Consider the following 22,366-nt stretch of genomic DNA (forward strand, 5'->3'; position numbering starts at 1 on the left):
TTTAACCACTAAAGGAGAGAGGCTGTGGAACAGCCTCCCACTAGGAATTGTGGGGGCTGTGATCCAGGAACTTCTTGATTCCAGCTGGTGGGGGACCCTAAAGTTTCACAGTTAGAGGTATGCATATTGAGTTTACCAAAAGGTGGCATGTGAGGTCTCTGCCAAGACCCCAAAAACCACTGGTCATCTTAGTTGTTGCGAAATGTACGTATGGATCATGTTTAAGGAATTACATATCTGTGCTGAAAATGATGTTCCGAAAGCCTGTGAAATATGGCAGGGCCCCATGTTATGAGAGAATTGGACTTGACATAATGCGGATGTGTATTGAGCCACCATTACTTGGAAGTGAGAACACCATGGAGTCAGGAATAATTTGGCCTTTGTCTAAGTAGAGCAGACAAAACAGCTGCACAGATTCAGTGTTGTTAATAAGGATAGGGGATGGATAGCTCAGTGGTTTGAGCATTAGCTTGCTAAACCCAGGGTTGTAAGTTCAATTATTGAGGGGGCCACTTAGGGATCTAGGGCAAAATCAGTACTTGGTCCTGCCTAGTGAAGGCAGGGGGCTGGACATGATGACCTTTCTAGGGGGTTGGACTAGATAACCTCCTGAGGTCCCTTCTAACCCTGATATTCTATGATAGATAAAGTAACAGATTCACAGGAAAGGAAGGGAATGTGAATAGCTGACCATGAATTTGGGTGTCTCTGACTATGAGTGCTTTTGTTTGGGAGTTGCTTTACTGATAAGTAGAATGATTAGTTATTTTTGGTGTTGCTAGGGAAATTGTAAACCCATTAGGGGTTATTATAAGTTATGTGCTTGGCTTTGAACAACCTCTACAAAGATTAGAGTGTGTACTTCGGAGAAGTTTGGAGAGAGATTTCAACAAGCTAGGAGACTGGCATCCAACTCCCCAGCGGCTAGGAGGAAGGCTGGCCACGGAAACCTGCTGCTGACCACTCCACACCTCCTCAGATTTGGGGTAACTATAGCTGGGGTGCTCTAGAGCAATGGTTCCCAAACTTTAACAACCTGTGAACCCCTTTCACCAAAATGTCAAGTCTCGCGAACCCCCTCCTAAAAATGAATATTTCCAGGGATTTTCTCTTTTACCTGAGTATAAATTATAAAAGCAGTGATCTTGGAAATATAAAATTTGTTTTTATGACATGCATATTACACACTATTATTAATTATTATTTATCATTACACTATTTTTATTACATTATGAAAACAGCAACACTCTTCCAGGATCTCACTTTCATAGCTTGTATCACTTTGAATAAGCTTGTTATAAGACAAGGCTCCTATGTTTCATCAAGGAGTATCAGATGTGAAACAGCAGGAAGGTATCTAAGAAGCCAACTCAAGAGTTCCTCTTACACAAGCATTCAGGTCTTGAGCAGTTCAGGCAAACAATGCACGTTTCAACAAAGCTTAAACTTGCTCTTCATAATAATTTAAAAACAATACTAGCAGCCTATTTAATTTTAAAAACAGCAAAAAATATCCACCTCCCTTTCCATTTCTTATAAGGAGTCTTGAAGTTTAAATCTCCTCAGTGTGATAGATATGCTTGCTTTGATCTGCTTAGCTCTTGGAAGTCCAGGGGCTCCAGGCTGCTGGTTCCATGCTGCCCGGGGTCCCTAGGGACAGCTCTGTCCACCATTAGGGATTTTTCCCCCGAGAACTCCCTGTAACATTTTGTGAACCCCCAGGGGTTCACGAACCCCAGTTTGGGAACCATTGCTCTAGAGTAATGTTATTTTTGATGTGTGCTTTAGACCCAATAAAAACAAGGACTTGGGGGTGAAAGCACTCTTGTGTGTACCAATCATTTATCAGACGGAGGAGCTGTGTCCCCAGTGATTTATGTCCCGAAACTGCCGGGAAACAAAGATTACCATAGTTTTGGGTTCAGAAAACCCTGGGTAACACCAAGAGGGCGATAAACATGCTTCCGTCAGGTAGGAGGGAAAGATGCTTCTTTCTCTCTGGCTGGCCATTATTGGATCGGGGCTTGTTCACTGTCTACAGACCCAGCTGAATGCTAATAAAAAGATTGTGGAATCGACAGGAAAGTCATGAGTAAAGACAATGGTTTGGTGGGCTATGACCCTGATACACCCTGGATCTTTTCCACTGGAGAGGCGAGCTGACAGAATGGAAAATCACAGCCAAGTCTGTCTTTAAGATGCTGGCAGGATTTTGGGTAAGCTTTGCCCTATGAGACACAACAGTAACTAGTTCATAGATTCATAGATTCCAAGGCCAGATGGGACAATTGAGACCATCTAGTCTGAACTCCTGTGTCCCACAGACCAGAGAGTTACCCCCAAATAATACCTAGAGTAGATCTGTTAGAAAAACATCCAATCTTGAGTTAAAAATGGTCACTGATGGAGAATCCGCCATGCCCCTTGGTAAGCTGTTCCCATGGTTAATTATTCTCACTGTCAAGAATTTACCCTTATTTCCAGTCTGAATCTGTTTAGCTTCAGCTTCCAGCCACTGGATCGTGTCAGACCTTTCTCTGCTAGATTGAAGAGCCCATTATTAAATATTTGTTTCCCATGTAGGTACTTATAGATGGCAATCAAATCACCCCTTAACCTTCTCTGTGTTAAGTGAAATGGATCGAGCTCTTTGAGTCTATCACTATCAGGCACGTTTACTAATCCTTTACTCATTCTCGTGGCTCTTCTCTGAACCCTCTCCAGTTTATCGACCTCCTTCTTGCAAAGTGGGCTCCAGGACTGGACACAGGATTCCAGCATCGATCACACTACAGCCAAATACAGAAGTAAAATAACCTCTCTGCTCCTACTCAGGAGTCCCCCATTTATGCATCCCAGGATCGCATTAGCACTTTTGGCCACAGCGTCGCACTGGGAGCCAGGGTTCAGCTGATTATCCTCCAGGAGAAGTAAGTCTAGTTACGCAAGTCTGAAATGATCTGAAATGTGTGTTAGGTTTTTCTTTTGTATGTAACCATCTGTTTCCAATATTTCTACTTGCTGTCATTTGAATGTCAGTGCTTTGTTAAATAAACTTGTTTCCACTATAAACATATCTATGTGCTGTTTGCAGCATTGGTCCCAGGATATGAGAGAGATAAGCTGGATGAAGTACTATCTTTGATTGCACCAACTTCTGGTTGGGGCAAATACAAGATTTTGAGCTTCCCAGAGCTGAAGATGAACTCTGTGAAGCTCAAAAGAGTGTCTCGTCCACCAACAGAAGTTGGTCCCATGAAAGGTATTACATCACCCACCATGCCTCATAGACTTTAAGGTCAGAAGGGACCATTGTGATCATCTAGTCTGACCTCCTGCACGCTGCAGCTGACAGAACCTCGCCCACCCACCCCTGTAACTGACCCCTAACTTCTGGCTGAGTTACTGATGTCCTCAAATCATGTTTAAAGACTTCAAGTGACAGAGAATCCGCCATTTACACTAGTTCAAACCATCAAGTGACCCATGCCCCATGCTGCAGGGAAAGGCGAAAACCCCCCAGAGTCTCTGTCAATGTGACCTGGGGGGGAAATTCCTTCCCAACCCCAAATCTGGTGATCAGTTAGACCCTGATCATATGGGTGAGACCCACCAGCCAGACACCTGGGAAAGAATTCTGTGTTGTAACGCAGAGCCCTCCCCATTTAGTGTCCCATCACTGGCTGTTGGAGACATCTACTGCTAGCAGCCACCAATGGGCTACATGCCATTGTAGGCAGTCTCATCACACCATCTCCTCCATAAACTTATCAAGCTCAGGCTTGAAGCCGATTAGGTTTTTTGCCCCCACTGCTCCCCTTGGGAGGCTGCTCCAGAACTTCACTTCAAACCTTTGCCTAATTTCAAGCCTAAACTTTCTGATGGCCAGTTGATATCCCTTTGCTCTGTGTCTGTTTCACATGTAAGTGCTGTGTGTTCCGTGAGGCAGTGATGGGAGGTGTAACTGGTAAACTGGGGTGTACTGGTCCTTTGGGAGCAGTGGCTCAGGGAGCACCTGGGGGAGCAGGGGGACTCTCGGCAGACTTGGGGGTTGGTGTGCCCTATTGCTGATTGAAGAGAGGCAGTGGGGCCTGTGTAGGCTGAGAAGAGGGTGCTTGCATTGCCCACAGCTGGGAGAGTCGGGTAGCTGGCCTATGGCCAGAGACGACGTGTAACTCTTGATGGTGGTGGGGCACAATTCTGGGGTGGCACATAACCACCCCACACGTTGCCTCTGGGCTGAGGAGCAGCAGCAGAGCCAGGAGCGCCAGGACAGTGGTTAGTGAGCATCTCATGCAGACGGGCTCCATGGGCAGGGGCCAGCTCCAAGGGTCCGGCATGGGGCTCCTTCAGGGGAGAGGCAAGAGCATGTCAGGGCAGCTCAGAGCTGTGCTGCCCGCCCTGTCTGAGGGGCGCCCGGCCATGCAGAGGCAGCCTGGCTCAGGGAGCAGGGCAGGGAGGGCTGCTGGGCAGCCAGTCAGCATCCCATTTCCTACAGCGCGGAGGCCAGGGGCCCAAGTGGGCTGGGCGGCTCCCACCAACTTCTGATCTTCCAGCTCCTGGCAGGAGGTGACGGTTTTGGGGCACACCCCTCAGTTTGAAAACCACTGTGCTAAATGGAAAACAGAAATCTGCGGGGGAGGCATGTGGCCGGGCATGCCCCCCTCCCCCACACATTTCCTCTGCCTAGGGCAGGCATCATTTATTTCGTTTCGGAGAGATCTTGACAAATTTATCAGTGGGACTGCAGGACGGGGCTGCTTGTCATGGTGGGGGGCAGGGTTCGGCAGCATTGGGGGTCCCTTCTGGTTTATGTCTGATGTTCCTAGACTCTCATGCTTCAGGGCTTCAGACAGTCACCTGCAGGGGTCAGGAAGGCATCCACCCCCATCTCTATTCTGGGTTATGATTTTTCTCCTGCCTCTGAAGCACAGGGGACAGCCACAGCTGGAAAGGGGACACCGGGCCGCATGGGCCAGGGCTCTGCAGTGGCACCCAGCATTCTCTCCTCGGGTGCTTGGCTGGCTGGTTCTCACCCACATGCTCAGGGTCTGGCTGATCACCATAGGTGGGCTCAAGAAGGCTCAGATTGGCAGGGATCTTGGGGGATTTTTCACCTTCCTCTACAGCGTGGGGGGCGGGTCGTTTGCCAGGTTATCTGCATATTTCTCACTTAATCATTGCCCTGCTATTGGTGGACCTTGGTCCCTCCTATTCTCTGCCTGTGGCACATCATAGTCTCGTCTCCTGTGAGGTGTAACTTCGGTCTCATTTTGGTGATTGGGTTGAGCGTGGGAGTGCTGGGGGATGTTGGGGGACTGTGATGTACAGGCGGTGAGGCCGGTTGATCTGGTACCCCCCTGTGGCCTTCAACTCTATGGCTCCAGGATTCTCTATATCAGTGGCTCTCAACCTTTCCAGTCTACTGTACCCCTTTCAGGAGTCTGATTTGTCTTTCAAGTTTCACCTCACTTGAAAACTACTTGCAGACATAAAAATACGAAACTGTCACAGACACACTAGTACTGAAAAATTGCTTCCTTTCTCCTTTTTACCATATAATTATAAATAGGGCTGTCGATTAATCACAGTTAACTCAGGTGATTAACTCAAAAAAATTAATCATGATTCATTGCAGTTTTAATTGCACCGCTAAACAACAGAATACCAATTGAAATGTATTAAATATTTCTGGATGTTCTTCTACATTTTCAAATACAGTAAAAGCTTTGTTATTCGGCATGTTGGGGGAATGGGGGGTGCCGGTAAGTCAAAAATTCCGGTTAACTAAGAGGGATGGAGTTTGGGTGCGGGAGGGGGCTGGGGCGCGGGAGGGGGTGCGGGGCGCAGGCTCTGGGAGGGAGTTTGGGTGCAGGAGGGGGCTCAGGGTACGGGGTTGGGGTGTGGGAGGGGTTTCAGGGTGCCAGATCCGGGTGGTGCTCACCTTCAGGGCCGGCTCCAGGCACCAGGCAACCAAGCTGGTGCTTGGGGCGGCACCTGGAGGGGGGCGGCGCGGCGCTCGGGCCGCCGGGGAGAGCGGGGCCACAGCCGGGCTCGCCGCCCTCCCCCCGGCGCTCTGGCCGCCCTCCCCCGGCTGCCGGGGCTCGCCGCCCTGCGCTCTGGCCGCCGGGGGGAGAGCCGAGCCCCAGCCGGGGCTCGCCGCCCTATCCCCGGGGCTCTGGCCGCGGGGGGGGGGAGCCGAGCCCCCGCCGGGGCTCGCCGCCCTCCCCCCCCCCCCCAGGGCGCCCTGCCCCCGGCCGCCGGGGGGAGAGCGGAGCCCCCGCCGGGGCTCGCCGTCCTCCCCTCCGGCGCCCTCCCCCCGGCCGCCGGGGCTCGCCGCCCTGCCCCCGCCGGGGCTCGCCGCCCTGCCCCCGGCGCTCTGGCCGCGGGGGGGGGGGGGAGCCGAGCCCCCACCGGGGCTCGCTGCCTTCCTCCCAGGGCTCCGGCGCCCTCCCCCCGGCCGCCGGGGGGAGAGCGGAGCCCCCGCCGGGGCTCGCCGCCCTCCTCCCAGGGCTCCGGCCGTCCTCCCCTCCGGCGCCCTCCCCCCGGCCGCCGGGGAGAGAGCCGAGCCCCCGCCGGGGCTCGCCGCCCTGCCCCCGGCGCTCTGGCCGCCGGGGGGGGAGCCGAGCCCCCGCCAGGGCTCGCTGCCCTCCTCCCAGGGCTCACCCCCCCGTGCCCTGCCCCCTGCCCCCGGCCGCCGGGGGGAGAGCGGAGCCCCCGCCGGGGCTCGCCGCCCCCCCGGGCTCCGCCCCCCCCCCGCGGGGGGGGGGGGGGGCGGCCGGAGGCTTTTTTGCCTGGGGCGGCAAAAAAGCCAGAGCCGGCCCTGCTCACCTTGGGCAGCTCCCTGCAAGCAGCGACATGTCCTGCTGCTCCTAGGTGGTGTGGCTTCCTGGCCAATGGGACTGCGGAGACAGTTCTCGGGGAGGGGGGCAGCGCACGGAGCACCTGTGGCCGTTCCTCCTCCCAGGAGCAGCAGGGACATGTCGCCACTTCTGGGGAGCCACGCAGAGCAGGTAGGGAGCCCCGCGCCAACCAGACTTTTAATGGATATCAGAAATGCCGGTTTCTAGAGCTTTCCAGTTGGTAAAGTGCCAGATAACACAGCTTTGACTGTATATTGATTTCAATTACAACACAGAATCTAAGTGTACGCTGCTCACTTTATATTAGGGTGACCAGATCACCCAAGTCAAATATGGGGACGCGGGAGGGAGGGGGCGGGGCAAAAAAAAAAAAACCCACCCTTCCTCCACAAGCGCTGGAGGGAGGCCCGGGAGACGCAGGGGAAGCGCGGGGCCAGGGTGAGTGAGAGTCCGGCCTGGCCCCAGTGCAGGCAGGACTCAGTCGGGCGGTAGGGAGAGTAGGGGGGCGGCCCGCGGGGCCAGGCGGCGGCTGTTCTCCCCCCCTGGGCAGTGGGACTTGGGAGCAGCCGCTGCTGCAGCTCCCACTGCTGCGGGGGGAGGAAGCGGCCGATGGCCAAGCTTGGCGGCTGCGGCTCTGACGCCCGGGCCCGAACCCCCCGAGCCCGGGCCTGCTGCGGGGACCCAGCAGCGCGCACGCTGCTCCCAGCCCCTGGCCGCTCGCGTCTGGGCTGCTGCCCAGCTGGTGCTATCCCGCGGCGGCCCCAGAGTGGGGGCAGCAGGCCCCAGCCCCCCGTCCCGCTCGGGTCCCGCAGGGGAACGAACGGGGCTGCCGATGCCTCTGCCCCGGGGCCGCCGAGGGATTGCACCAGCTGGGCAGCAGCCCAGACGCGAGCGGCCAGGGGCTGGGCGCAGCGTGCGCGCTGCTGGGTCCCCGCAGCAGGCCCGGGCTCGGGGGGTTCGGGCCCGGGCGCCAGAGCCGCAGCCACCGAGCTTGGCCATCGGCTGCTTCCTCCCCCCGCGGCAGTGGGAGCTGCAGCAGCGGCTGCTCCCAAGTCCCACTGCCCAGGGGGGGAGAACAGCCGCCGCCTGGCCCCGCGGGCCACCCCCGTACTCTCCCTACTGCCCGACTGAGTCCTGCCTGCTTGGGGCCAGGCCGGACTCTCACTCACCCCGGCCCAGTGCTCCCCCTGCGTCTCCCGGGCCTCCCTCCAGCGCTTGTGGAGGGAGGAGGAATGGTGAGCCTGGGGAAGAGGCGGGGATTCGGGGAGGGAGCCAATGGGGGGAGGAGGGGGTGGAGTCGGGGCGGGGGGGGGGGGCGCGAGCACTTCCGGGCTCCGGAGCATTTCCTTGTTTGTCCAGTGTCCCTACCGCACATCGGTCGGGACGCGGGACAAACAAGGAAATATCGGGACAGTCCCGATAAAATCGGGACGTCTGGTCACCCTACTTTATATTATTTGTCATTCCAAATATTTGCACTGTAAAAGTGATAAATAAAAGAAATAGTATTTTTCAATTCACCTTATACAAGTACTGTAGTGCGATCTCTTTATCATGAAAGTGCAACTTACAAATGTAGATTCTTTTGTTACATAACTGCACTTAAAACCAAAACAGTGTAAAACGTTAGAGTCTATAAATCCACTCAGTCCTTCTTCTTGTTCAGCCAATCGGTAAGACAAACAAGTTTGTTTACATTTACGGGAGTGTAGCGGGGTGGTCACTCACTCCGGCCTCAAAGGGCTTAAAACAGCCCAGGAGAGGGCTGTGGCTGGGAGCAAGCAGTTCCCAGGCTGATTGGGGAAGCAGGCTCAGCTGTGGCCACGCCCCAATCAGGGCTCAGCGGGCCCTTATAAGAGGGCAGTGGGCCAGTAGGGTTACCATACGTCCGGATTTTCCCGGACATGTCCGGCTTTTTGGGCCTCAAATCCCCGTCCGGGGGGAAATCCCAAAAAGCCGGACATGTCTGGGAAAATAGGGAGGTAGGGCCCGGTGGTGCGGGGCTGGGGGCCGGTGCGGTGCTCGGCAGGGGCTGGGGCCGGGGGCGCGGGCCCAGCGCGGTGCTGGGCCGGACCGGGGGTGCGGGCACTGGGGCCGGGACCGGGGTCGGCGCGGTGCTCGGCCGGGGCTGGGGCCGGGGGTGCGGGGCTGGCGCGGTGCTGGGCCGGGGTCGCGGGCCGGGACCGGCGTGGTGCTGGGCCGGGGGCCGGGCCGGGAGCGCGGGCACTCGGCCGGGGGCTGGCGCGGTGCTCAGCCGGGGGCCGGGACCGGGGTCGGCGCGATGCTCGGCCGGGGGCGCGGGGCCGGCACGGTGCTGGGCCGGGGGCGCGGGCACTTGGCCGGGGGCCGGGGCCCCAGCCGGGCGGGAGACGCCGGGGCCAGAGCCTCTTGGCCTGGGCCGGCCGGCCGCCAAAGGGAGCCGGTCGGCCAGGGGGGCCGGACTGTGCCGCGCCCCGCCCCAGCTTACCTGCTGCCTCCCTGTTTCAGGCTTCCCGCGAACATTTGCTTCGCGGGAAGCAGGGGAGGGGGAGGAGCAGGGGGCGGAGCGTTCAGGGGAGGGGGCAGAGTTGGGGCGGGGCTGGGGGCGGGGAAGGGGCGGAGTTGGGGTGGGGCCGGGGCCCCATGGAGTGTCCTCCTTTTTAAAAATTAAAATATGGTAACCCTATGGGCCAAGGGCAGAGTCAGTCTCTCTCTGTCTCTAGAGGGAGAAGGGCCTGGCTGCTGGGAAGCTGAACAGGGTACCTGAGTGGGGCAGGGCTGGGGAATAGAGCTGGGGAGCTCCCGCCCGGAAAAGCCCCAGGCTGTGGCCTTGTTAAAGGCCAGAAAGGTACTAGGGTGCAAGGGTGCCGCCCAGGGTAGGCAGAAGCAGCCGGTCCAAACCCCCTTGCCTATGATGAGTGGCTTGTACACTGCAGTCTGCCCCAGTGAATGGGGGCTAGATGGTGACTGGCAGTAGCCCAATACTGAGGTGAGGTGGGGATAGTGGGTGGGGGTTCCCCTGGGTGGAGAGACCCAGAGAGCGGGTGTACTGCCAGGGGGTAGTGCCCGAGGACAAGGGGCACCGGGTCCAGGAGGGACACGGGGGCCAGCGGCAGCGAGGCACCAGCCTGCAGCGGGCACTCCGGGTCAAAAGAGCTAATTCCCAGGATGACCGACAGGAGGCACCGCAGGGGTGAGTCTTGCCCCCGTTTCAGGGAGATAATGTTGCTCACTTCTTATTTACAATGTCACTTGAAAGTGAGAACAGGTGTTCGCATGGCACTTTTGTAGCTGGTGTTGCAAGGTATTTATTGCCAGATATACTAAACATTCGTATGCCCCTTCATGCTTCTACCACCATTCCAGAGGACATGCTTCCAGGGGTGGCAGGTTTGTATAATTTTTGGGGGTGCCCAGAACGGGTTAAAGTCCCACGTGCCCCCCCTCCCCCCACCTTGTAAGCCGATATATATATTTTTAAATAATGTAAAAATGGACTGGAAACAGCAAGCATTTAACAGTTTCCCTATATTGAACAATGTGGGGGTGTGGCTGGGGGTGAGGGCTCTGGGGTGTGGGAGGGGGTTTAGGGCTAAGGCAAAGGGTTGGGGTGTGGGGGATGAGGGCTCTGGCTGGGGGTGAGGGGTTTGGGGTGTGGGGGGGCTCAGGGCTAGGGCAGAGGGTTGGGGTATGGGGTGAGGGCTGCAGGGTGGGGCTAGGGATGAGGGGTTCATGGTGCAGGAGGGGGCTTAGGGCTAGGGCAGAGGGTTGGGTGTGTGTGTGTGGGCTCTGGGGTGGGGCAGGGCTGGGAATGAGGAGTTTGGGGTGCAGGCAGGCTGTCCCAGAGAGAGGACTCCACAGTCCCCCGAGCCCTCTTTCTCTCCCCTCCCCCACCCCGGCAGCACACTCACCCGGCACCAGCACTGCACATACTACTAGAGGCCGGGCCCCTCTCAGGTCCAGGAAGCCCCCTCGCCTCCCCTATGGTGGATGCCGGGGAAGGGGTGGGAAGGCTGCCATCATGTGCGTGCCTCCTCCCCTCAGCCTGCCGCCGGCACTACTCCCTTTTGTAGGTAGCGGCCGGCGAGGGAATGCAGCACGGAGCAGCAGGGCAGCTGCCCACTGCCCCGGGACGCTCCAGGGGAGGCGCGCAGGGAACATAAGAACATAAGAACATAAGAAAGGCCATACTGGGTCAGACCAAAGGTCCATCTAGCCCAGTATCTGTCTACCGACAGTGGCCAATGCCAGGTGCCCCAGAGGGAGTGAACCTAACAGGCAATGATCAAGTGATCTCTCTCCTGCCATCCATCTCCATCCTCTGACGAACAGAGGCTAGGGACACCATTCTTACCCATCCTGGCTAATAGCCATTTATGGACTTAGCCACCATGAATTTATCCAGTCCCCTTTTAAACATTGTTATAGTCCTAGCCTTCACAACCTCCTCAGGTAAGGAGTTCCACAAGTTGACTGTGCGCTGCGTGAAGAAGAACTTCCTTTTATTTGTTTTAAACCTGCTGCCTATTAATTTCATTTGGTGACCCCTAGTTCTTGTATTATGGGAATAAGTAAATAACTTTTCCTTATCCACTTTCTCAACATCACTCATGATTTTATATACCTCTATCATGTCCCCCCTTAGTCTTCTCTTTTCCAAACTGAAGAGTCCTAGCCTCTTTAATCTTTCCTCATATGGGACCCTCTCTAAACCCTTAATCATTTTAGTTGCTTTTTTCTGAACCTTTTCTAGTGCTAGAATATCTTTTTTGAGGTGAGGAGACCACATCTGTACACAGTATTCGAGATGTGGGCGTACCATGGATTTATATAAGGGCAATAATATATTCTCAGTCTTATTCTCTATCCCCTTTTTAATGATTCCTAACATCCTCTTTGCTTTTTTGACCGCCTCTGCACACTGCATGGACATCTTTAGAGAACTATCCACGATGACGCCAAGATCTTTTTCCTGACTCGTTGTAGCTAAGTTAGCCCCCATCATGTTGTATGTATAGTTGGGGTTATTTTTTCCAATGTGCATTACTTTACATTTATCCACATTAAATTTCATTTGCCATTTTGCTGCCCAATCACTTAGTTTTGTGAGATCTTTTTGAAGTTCTTCACAATCTGCTTTGGTCTTAACTATCTTGAGTAGTTTAGTATCATCTGCAAACTTTGCCACCTCACTGTTTACCCCTTTCTCCAGATCATTTATGAATAAATTGAATAGGATTGGTCCTAGGACTGACCCTTGGGGAACACCACTAGTTACCCCTCTCCATTCTGAGAATTTACCATTAATTCCTACCCTTTGTTCCCTGTCCTTTAACCAGTTCTCAATCCATGAAAGGACCTTCCCTTTTATCCCATGACAGCTTAATTTACGTAAGAGCCTTTGGTGAGGGACCTTGTCAAAGGCTTTCTGGAAATCTAAGTACACTATGTCCACCGGATCCCCCTTGTCCACATGTTTGTTGACCCCTTCAAAGAACTCTAATAGATTAGTAAGACACGATTTCCCTTTACAGAAACCATGTTGACTATTGCTCAAGAGTTTATGTTTTTCTATGTGTCTGACAATTTTGTTCTTTACTATTGTTTCAACTAATTTGCCCGGTACCGACGTTAGACTTACCGGTCTGTAATTGCCGGGATCACCCCTAGTGCCCTTTTTAAATATTGGCGTTACATTAGCTAACTTCCAGTCATTGGGTACCGAAGCCGATTTAAAGGACAGGTTACAAACCTTAGTTAATAGTTCCGCAACTTCACATTTGAGTTCTTTCAGAACTCTTGGGTGAATGCCATCTGGTCCCGGTGACTTGTTAATGTTGAGTTTATCAATTAATTCCAAAACCTCCTCTAGTGATACTTCAGTCTGTGACAGTTCCTCAGATTTGTCACCTACAAAAGCCAGCTCAGGTTTGGGAATCTCCCTAACAACCTCAGCCGTGAAGACTGAAGCAAAGAATCCATTTAGTTTCTCTGCAATGACTTTATCATCTTTAAGCGCTCCTTTTGTATTTTCATCGTCAAGGGGCCCCACTGGTTGTTTAGCAGGCTTCCTGCTTCTGATGTACTTAAAAAACATTTTGTTATTACCTTTGGAGTTTTTGCCTAGCCGTTCTTAAAACTCCTCTTTGGCTTTTCTTATTACACTCTTGCACTTAAGTTGGCAGTGTTTGTGCTCCTTTCTATTTGCCTCACTAGGATTTGACTTCCACTTTTTAAAGGAAGTCTTTTTATCTCTCACTGCTTCTTTTACATGATTGTTAAGCCACGGTGGCTCTTTTTTAGTTCTTTTACTGTTTTTCTTAATTTGGGGTATACATTGAAGTTGAGCCTCTATTATGGTGTCTTTAAAAAGGGCCCACGCAACTTGCAGGGATTTCACTTTAGTCACTGTACCTTTTAACTTTTGTCTAACTAACCCCCTCATTTTTGTATAGTTCCCCCTTTTGAAATTAAAGGCCACAGTGTTGGGCAGTTGAGGTGTTCTTCCCACCACAGGGATGTTGAATGCTATTGTATTATGGTCACTATTTCCAAGCGGTCCCGCTATAGTTACCTCTTGGACCAGCTCCTGCGCTCCACTCAGGATTAAATCTAGAGTCGCCTCTCCCCTTGTGGGTTCCCATACCAGCTGCTCCATGAAGCAGTCATTTAAAGTATCGAGAAATTTTATCTCTGCATTTCGTCCTGAAGGGGCGGCAGGTGGGGCCGGGGGACGCTCCAGGGGAGGCACGCGGGGCAGCAGGTAGGGCCGAGGGAGAGACCTGGCCCCGAACATTGGTGGAGCTGGGCTCCCGTGACCTGAATTTGCTGGAGCATGGGCACCACGGGCCCATATAACTCGCTGCCCGCATGCTTCCATGCTGATGATGCTCATTAAAAAAACATGCGTTAATGAAATTTGTGACTGAACTCCTTGGTGGAGAATTGTATGTCCCCTGCTCTGTTTTACCTGCATTCTGCCATATATTTTATGTTATAGCAGGCTTGGATGATGACTCAGCACATGTTTGTTTCAAGAACACTTTAACTGCAGATTTGACAAAACGCAGAAGGTACTAATGTGAGATTTCTAAAGATAGCTACAGCACTCAACCCAAGGTTTAAGAATCTGAAGTGCTTTCCAAAATCTGAGAGGGACGAGGTGTGGATCAGGCTTTCAGAAGTCTTAAAAGAGCCACACTCTGATGTGGGAAAACTACAGAACCTGAACCACGAAAAAAATAATATAATCAACCTTCTGCTGGTGGCATCTGACTCAGATGATGAAAATGAACATGCATCGGTCCACACTGCTTTGGATCGTTGTCAAGGAAACCTGCTGCTTAGTAATTTAATCAGGTGACCCAGGTTCTTGTGTTACATGAAGAGGTAAATAAATAACACTTCCTGATTTACTTTCTCTACACCATTTATGATTTTATAGACCTCAATCATATTCTCCCCCCCCTTAGTCATCTCTTTTCCAAGCTGAAAAGTCCCAGTCTTATTAATCTCTCTTCATATGGAAGCTGTTCCAAACCCCTCATAATTTCTGCTGACCTTCTCTGTACTTTTTCCAATTCTATTTCTAATATGTCTTTTCAGAGATGGGGCGACCAGAACTGCACAGAGAATTCCAGGTGTGGGGGCACCATGGATTTATATAGTGGCATTATGATATTTACTGTCCTTTTTTCCTAACATGCTGTTAATTCTTTTGACTGCTGCTACACATTGAGTGGCTGTTTTCAGAGAACTATCCACAGTGACTCCAAGATCTTCCTTGAGCAGTTACAGCTAATTTAGACCCCATCATTTTATATGTAGAATTGGGATTATGTTTTCCAATATGCATTACTTTGCATTTATCAACATTGAATTTCATCTGCCATTTTGTTGCCCAGTCACCCAGTTTTGTGAGATCCCTTTGTAACTCTTCACAGTCTGCTTTGGACTCAACTATCTTGAGTAATTTTGTATCATCTTCAAACTTGGCCACCTCACTGTTTACTCCTTTTTCCAGTTCATTTATGAATATGTTGAACAGTACTGGTCCCAGTACAGACCCCTGGAAGGAGACACCACTATTTGCCTCTCTCCATACTGAAAACTGATAATTTATTCCTACCCTTTGTTTCCTGTCTTTGGGGGGCAGGAGGGAGACTGAGGGGGCAGGGGGATGTGGGAGGCAGGAGGGAGGCTGTGGGAGAAGCAGGGGGATGTGAGGGCAGGAGGGAGGCTGAGGGGGGAGCAGGGGAGTGTGGGGGGCAGGTTGTTGTGGGGGCAGGAGGGAGGCTGAGGAGGGCAGGGGGATGTGGGAGGCAGGAGGGAGGCTGAGGGGGGCAGGGGGATGTGGGAGGCTGAGGGGGCAGGTGATGTGGCAGGCAGGAGGGAAGCTGAGGGGGGAGCAGGGAGATATGGGGACAGGAGCAAGGCTGAGGGGGCAGGGGATGTAGGAGGCAGGAGGGAGGCTGAGGGGGAGCAGGGGGATGGGAGGCTGAGGGGAATATGGGGGGCAAGAGGGAGACTGAGGAGCAGGGGGATGTAGGGGCAGAAGGGAGGCAGAGTGGGATAGGAGCAGGAGGGAGGCTGAGGGGGAAGCAGATAAATCTGGGGGGCAGGAGGGAGACTGAGGGGGCAGGAGGGAGGCTGAGCGGGAAGGAAGGGTGTCCTAGTTGGGGGGCATGCTGGGGAGAGAGGTAGGGGGTAGAGGGGAGCTGTGTCATGGCAGGTGAGGGGGTCCTGTGGCTCCCCCCGTTAGCCGGTGCAGGAGGAAGGGGTGGGGGCCCCAGGTACAATGTTGCCTGGTAACTTATTCTAATGAATTGTGAGAGTGGGGAGCATCCCCCCATATATAGCACCTTCTCCCCCTCTCGTATACAGCACATCCCCCAAGCACACGGCATGTCCCCCCCATGTACACAGATCCTCCCACCAGGTATACAACACCTGACCCCTCCTGTATTCAGCACATTCCCCCAAGCACACGGCATGTCCTCCACATTTGCTCAGATCCTCCCCCCACTGCAGGTACACAGCACCTGATCCCCTCCCCCCTGTATACAACACATCCCCCCCAGCTAGGGCCCTAACAAATTCACATTCCATTTTGGTAAATTTTGCAGTCACCGTTTCAGATATTTAAAACTGAAATGTCTTGGTGTTGTAACCATGGGGGTCCTGATCCAAAAGGGGTATTTGGGGGGTCGCAAGGCTGTTGGAGGGAGGTTGCAGTATTGCCACCCTGGCGCTGCCTTCAGAGCTGGGCAGTGGGAAAGCGGCAGCTGCTGGCTGGGAGCCCAGCTCTGAAGGCAGCACCGCTGCCAGCAGCAGCGCAGAAGTGAGAGTGGCATGCTATGGAATTGCCACCCTTACTTCTGTACGGCCGCCAGCAACAGCCACGGAGCTTCCTGCAGCCAGGGAAGGTTCCCGGAGGTGGGTCTGGCCCCGGCGTGGCCTGTGCAGGGGAAGAGGAAGTCCAATCCCTCCTCAGCCCAGCCGGGACTAGCAGCTGGAGCCCAGTAGGAGCCCCTGGCTGGGGTGCCCCCAGCCCTGCCCCTCACTGGCTCTGGCCCCATCACTCGGGTTAAAGGAGCCTTGGGCTGGCAGTGTATGTGTGTGTGCGTGGGGGGGTGACCACAGTGCCCCCCCATCCATGGTGCCCTGGGCGGCTGCCCACATCATCCACCCGTAAGGCCAGCCCTGACAACGCCCCCATATCATGCCACCCTCACTTCTGCGCTGCTGCTGACAGCAGCACTGCCTTCAGAGCTGGGTGCCCGGCCAGCAGCCACTGCTCTCCAGCTGCCCAGCTCTGAAGGCAGCACAGAAGTAAGGGTGGCAATACTGCGACCCCCCTAAAATAGACAGATTTCATGGAGGAGACCAGATTTCACAGTCCATGACATTTTTCATGGCCATGAATTTGGTAGATCCTTACCACCAGAACACGGCATAACCCCATATACACAGGCCCTCCCCCCAGACACATAGCATATGCCCCCCTGCGTACAGCATGAACCCCCATCCTGTATACAGCACCTAGCCCACAGTTCAACTCACCGCAGAGGAGAGCGAGCCAGGCCCAGAGCAGTAGCGTCCGGATGGGCCCCATTTCTGCAACAAACAAGAGACAATAAAAAATGGGAACTGGAAAAGAAAGGACTAGAAAGAGACTGACAGCCTCCACTCTAACCACTAGACCCCATTCCCCTCCCAGAGCCCAGGAGTCCTGACCCCCAGCCCCTCCCTGCTCTAACCACTAGACCCCTCTCCCCTCCCAGGGTTGGGGATAGAACCCAGGAGCCCTGGCACCCAGCACCCCCATGCTCTAACCACGTGACTGGACTTACCTCGTCAGGGCCATCTGGTTGAAACCTCATCTGGATTGTCAGGCTTTTGTACTATCCGCATATGGGGGTCCAGCCAATGGCGCAAGGGACATGCCCACTTGGCACCCTCCAGCAATAGTTCATCCCCAGCCCCTTTCAGGGTGGGTGGTGCCTCCTGCTCATTGGCTGCTCAGAGACTCAGTAGGTGGGAACGGTGGGATGGATTCTTCTGGAGAGCCTGTGGGACCCGCCCAGTGCTGTGCTGAAGTACTGCCAGCTGCCACATGGGGGCAGCCATGAGTGCTGGGTGCAGGATGTATCCGTATCTATCTATCTATCTATCTATCTATCTATCTATCTATCTATCTATCTATCTATCTATCTATCGTATGGCCATTCTGCCATCCCTATCGACTAACATTCATTCTCAGAGTGCCCAACGCCTCATTACCATGAAGACGACGGTGAGAAGAATGTCATGCTGGGACCCAAGGGCCATTCCCCAGCAAAGAGGACTCTGGGTAGCTGGGAAATCAGCTCCCGAGTGGGGTGAAAGCCCCATCACTCAGGATATTAAGTGCTAGGACTGTGTAGAGCCATGAGGAGCAGCCTGTCGGGAATCATCATGCCTTGGTTGAAGTTGGTTTGCACTCATCTTTTGGCAAATCTCTTTTGCCACTGAGTGTCAGTGGGATCTAGTGGCAATGACACTGCATTGGGGGGCAGGGCTCCTGGATTCTGTTCCTGGCTTTGCCATTGATGTACTGTGGGACCTTGGGCAGGCCTCTCCCCCTCTTTGTTCCACTTCCTGCCTCCTTTGTCTATCTATATTGTGAGCTTTTGGGGGCAGGGACTGCCTCTCATGTGTCTGTGCAGCACCTGGTACAACAGGGACCTGATCTCAACTGTGGCAGGGACTGTCTCTTGTTTTTGTGCAGCATCTGGCACAATAGGGCCCTGATCTCAGGTGACAGTTAAATCCTGCTCTGGAGATGTTTCTAACAGCAGAACTGAGAATAGAAGCCAGGAGTCTTGATTCCCAGGTCTCAGTGCTAACCACTACATCCCACTCCTCTTCCACAGCTAGGGATATAACCCAGGAGTCCTGACTCCCAGCTCCCCCTGCTCTGACCCACTAGACCCAACTCCCCTCCCAGATCTGGAAGCAGATATCAGGCTGTTGTCAATATCATGAACCCTTCTGAAAAGCATGGCCCATTATGACATGAATGTGCACTCAGTGCCAGCTGGTTGGAGTGTGGTATGTGGGATATGGTGCTTTGTTTGAATGGCTGTGACCCAGAATGGAGCTACCCAGACTGATTTTATCCATTCAGCATTGGGTCAACTCTACACTATCGCTTCTGCCTTTTCTTCTGATAATTGCTGAGCAAAGGAACAGCTGGGACTTAATCTTTTTCCAGGACGCAATGCTCCCTATTTATTAGTGAAAAGTTTGATTGTATAAAAACACAAAACCGAGCCAGAAAATGCTGGTTGAAAGTTTTTTTTTTCCAGGCTGGGGATTTGTGCATCAAAACATTGCAATACGGATAAGAACATAAGAATGGCCATACTGGGTCAGACCAAAGGTCCATCTAGCCCAGTATCCTGTCTACCGACAGTGGCCAATGCCAGGTGCCCCAGCAGGAATGGACAGAACAGGTAATCATCAAGTGATCCATTCCCTGTCGCCCATTCCCAGCTTCTGGCAAACAGTGGCTAGGGACACCTGCCCATTCTGGTTAATAGCCATTGATGGACCTAGCCTCCATGAATTTATCTAGTTCTTTTTTGAACCCTGTTATAGTCTTGGCCTTCACAACATCCTCTGGCAAAGAGTTCCACAGATTGACTGTGCGTTGTGTGAAGAAATACTTCCTTTTGTTTGTTTTAAATCTGCTACCTATTAATTTCATTTGGTGATCCCTAGTTCTTGTGTTATGAGACAGTAAATAACACTTCCTTATTTACTTTCTCCACACCAGTCATGATTTTATAGACCTCTATCATATCCCCCCTTAGTTGTTTCTTTTCCAACTGAAAAGTCCCAGTCTTATTAATCTCTCCTCATACGGAAGCTGTTCCAGACCCCTAATAATTTATGTTGCCCTTTTCCAATTCCAATATATCTTTTTTGAGATGGGGTGACCACATCTGCACACAGTATTCAAAATGTGGGCGTACCATAGATTTATATAGAGGCAGTATGATATTTTCTGTCTTATTAGCTATCCCTTTCTTAATGATTCCCAACACTCTGTTTGCTTTTTTGACTGCCGCTGCACATTGAGTGGATTTTTTCAGAGAACTATCCACAATGACTCCAAGATCTCTCTCGAGTGGCAACAGCTAATTTAGACACCATCATTTTATATGTATAGTTCAGATTATGTTTTCCAATGTGCGTTACTTTGCATTTATCAACATTGAATTTCATCTGCCATTTTGTTGCCCAGTCACCCAATTTTGAGAGATCCTTTTGAAGCTATTCGCAGTCTGCCTGGATCTTAACTATCTTGAGTAGTTTTGTATCATCTGCAAATTTTGCCACCTCACTGTTTACCACTTTTTCCAGATCATTTATGAATATGTTAAATAGGACTGGTCCCAGTACAGACCCCTGGGGTACACCACTATTTACCTCTCTCCATTCTGAAAACTGACCATTTATTCCTACCCTTCGTTTCCTATCTTTTAACTAGTTCCTGATCCATGAGAGAACCTTCCCTTTTATCCCATGACAGCATACTTTGCTTAAGAGCCTTTGGGTGAGGGACCTTGTCAAAGGCTTTCTGAAAATCCAAGTACACTATATCCACTGGATTCCCTTGGTCCACATGCTTGTTGACCCCCACAAAGAATGATAGTAGATTGGTGAGGCATGATTTCCCTTTACAAAAAACCTGTTGACTATTCCCCCAAAAATCGTGTTAATTTATGTGTCTGAAAATTTTGTTCTTTACTATCGTTTCAACCAGTTTGCCCGGTACTGAAGTCAGGGCTTACCGGTGTGTAATTGCCGGGATCACTTCTGGAGCCTTTTAAAAAATTGGTGTCACATTAGCTATCCTCCAGTCATCTGGTACAGAAGTTGATTTAAATGATAGGTTACAAACTACAGTTAGTAGTTCTGCAATTTCACATTTGAATTCTTTCAGAACTCTTGGGTGAATACCATCAAGTCCTGGTGACTTATTACTGTTTAGTTTATCAATTTGTTCCAAAACCTCCTCTGATGACACCTCAATCTGGGACAGTTCCTCAAATTTGTCACCTAAAAAAATGGCTCAGGTTTGGGAATCTCCCTCACATCCTCAGCCATAAAGACAGATGCAAAGAATTCATTTAGTTTCTCTGCAATGGCCTTATCGTCCTTGAGTGCTCTTTTAGCATCTCGATCGCCCACTGGCTGTTTACCAGGCTTCCTGTTTCTGATGAACTTAAAAATGTTTTTGCTTTTACTTTTTGAGTCTTTGGCTAGCTGTTTTTCAAATACTTTTTTGGCCTTCCTAAGATGTATTTACTTATTAATATTTCTATTACAGTATCCCCTAGAAGGTTGCCAACTGAGATCGGGGCCCTATTGTGTCAGGCACTGCACAGAAACACAGTAACCGAAATCAGGGCCCAATTGTGCTGAGCGCTGCCCAGACACCAATGAGAGATAGTCGCTGTGCCCGTGAGCTCAAAATCTAAACAGCGATGGCTGACAAAGGATGGATGTCTTGTCTATATTCATGGTTGCACTGTTTTAACTTTAAATCAGATTTAACTCAATTTACTTAAATGGCTACGAAATGTGGTGTACACGCACTTAATCTAAATTAAACTTACTTTATTATAAGCGTTGCTAGTAGCACTGCTTTAGTTATTGTTGCCTGGCATGTCCCATTATAACAGCCTATTTTCAGTTGCTTATAACTTTACTAAATTTTATCCATTCGGCTGAAATCTTCCATGCTGGGTGTCTGACTCAGGCTGCTGGGTTTTGTTTTGTTTTTGATTTTGATTTTAAAGTTTCAGCATAAACAATTTAGCCATTTTCAACGTTAAGGGTGAACACTTTGTTTAGGGTGACCAGACAGCAAATGTGAAAAATCAGGATGGGGGTGGGGGGTAATAGGAACCTATATTAAAAAAAGACCCAAAAATCGGGACTGTCCCTATAAAATTGGGACATCTGGTCACCCTAACTTTGTTTTGCCTGTGTTAATTTTTTATTTATTTATGTATTTTTACAACTGTTGCCTTGAGCAGCTCTAGCACGTCCGTGCTTTGGAGCAGGGACTGGAAATTTGGAAGGGGGTGGTCACCCTGGTGTCAGGGATGTGCCTTTTCCTGTATTTGTGAAAATCTGCCAGTATTTGGCCAAAAATGAAACTCTCAGTTCTCACATGTTCAATAGAGACACGCTGGCAGCTAAATTAGCCAATGATACCATCTGCACTGAGCATGCTCCAGCCTACGGCTCCTACCTGTGCTTGGTCTGCACATCCCTGCGGAACGGGAAATGCTTCAGCCTAGGGCTGCTGGGTCTTAGCTGGACTTTCCCTGGAATTGCTCCTCCACATGCTGTGGAAATGGAACAGGCAGCAGCAACTGTGTTTCTCCCATGTGCCAGTGCCCCATTGCTGGACCCGGGTAGCATGGACGAGGGAGTAGCTGGACTTGAATGGAGAGGAGACAACAGCTTCTCAGGTGTGGGAGAAGCCTGGGACAAGGAGCCTTGCGGGGGAGACTGGGAGCCAGGGGATGAAGACTGGGACTTGGAAGGTGGCACCTAGAGGGAGAGACTAGGACTGGTTGGACAAGGAGCCTGGGATGAGGAGAGACTAGAACAAGGAACTGGGGGTGGGGAAGGGACAGGACGGGGGAAGGGACTGGCTGGGTGGGGCAGAAGGGGTCAGGATTGGGGAGAAATGGACAGAAGGGGCTGTGACCACAAAAACACGCTCCTCTCCAAAGCTTAGAATGGAATTGAGGTGCCCTGAGTCTCACCAGTCCTCTACTGTCAGCCAACATTTGTGGGAGAGGGATAGCTCAGGAGTTTGAGCATTGGCCTGCTAAACCCAGGGTTGTGAGTTCAATCCTTAAGGGGGCCATTTAGGGATCTGGGGCAAAAATCTGATTGGCCCTGCTTTGAGCAGGGGGTTGGACTAGATGATCTCCTGAGGTCTCTTCCACCCC

The sequence above is a fragment of the Emys orbicularis genome, chromosome 20 (assembly GCF_028017835.1).
Source record: "Emys orbicularis isolate rEmyOrb1 chromosome 20, rEmyOrb1.hap1, whole genome shotgun sequence".
Lineage (NCBI taxonomy): Eukaryota > Metazoa > Chordata > Testudines > Emydidae > Emys > Emys orbicularis.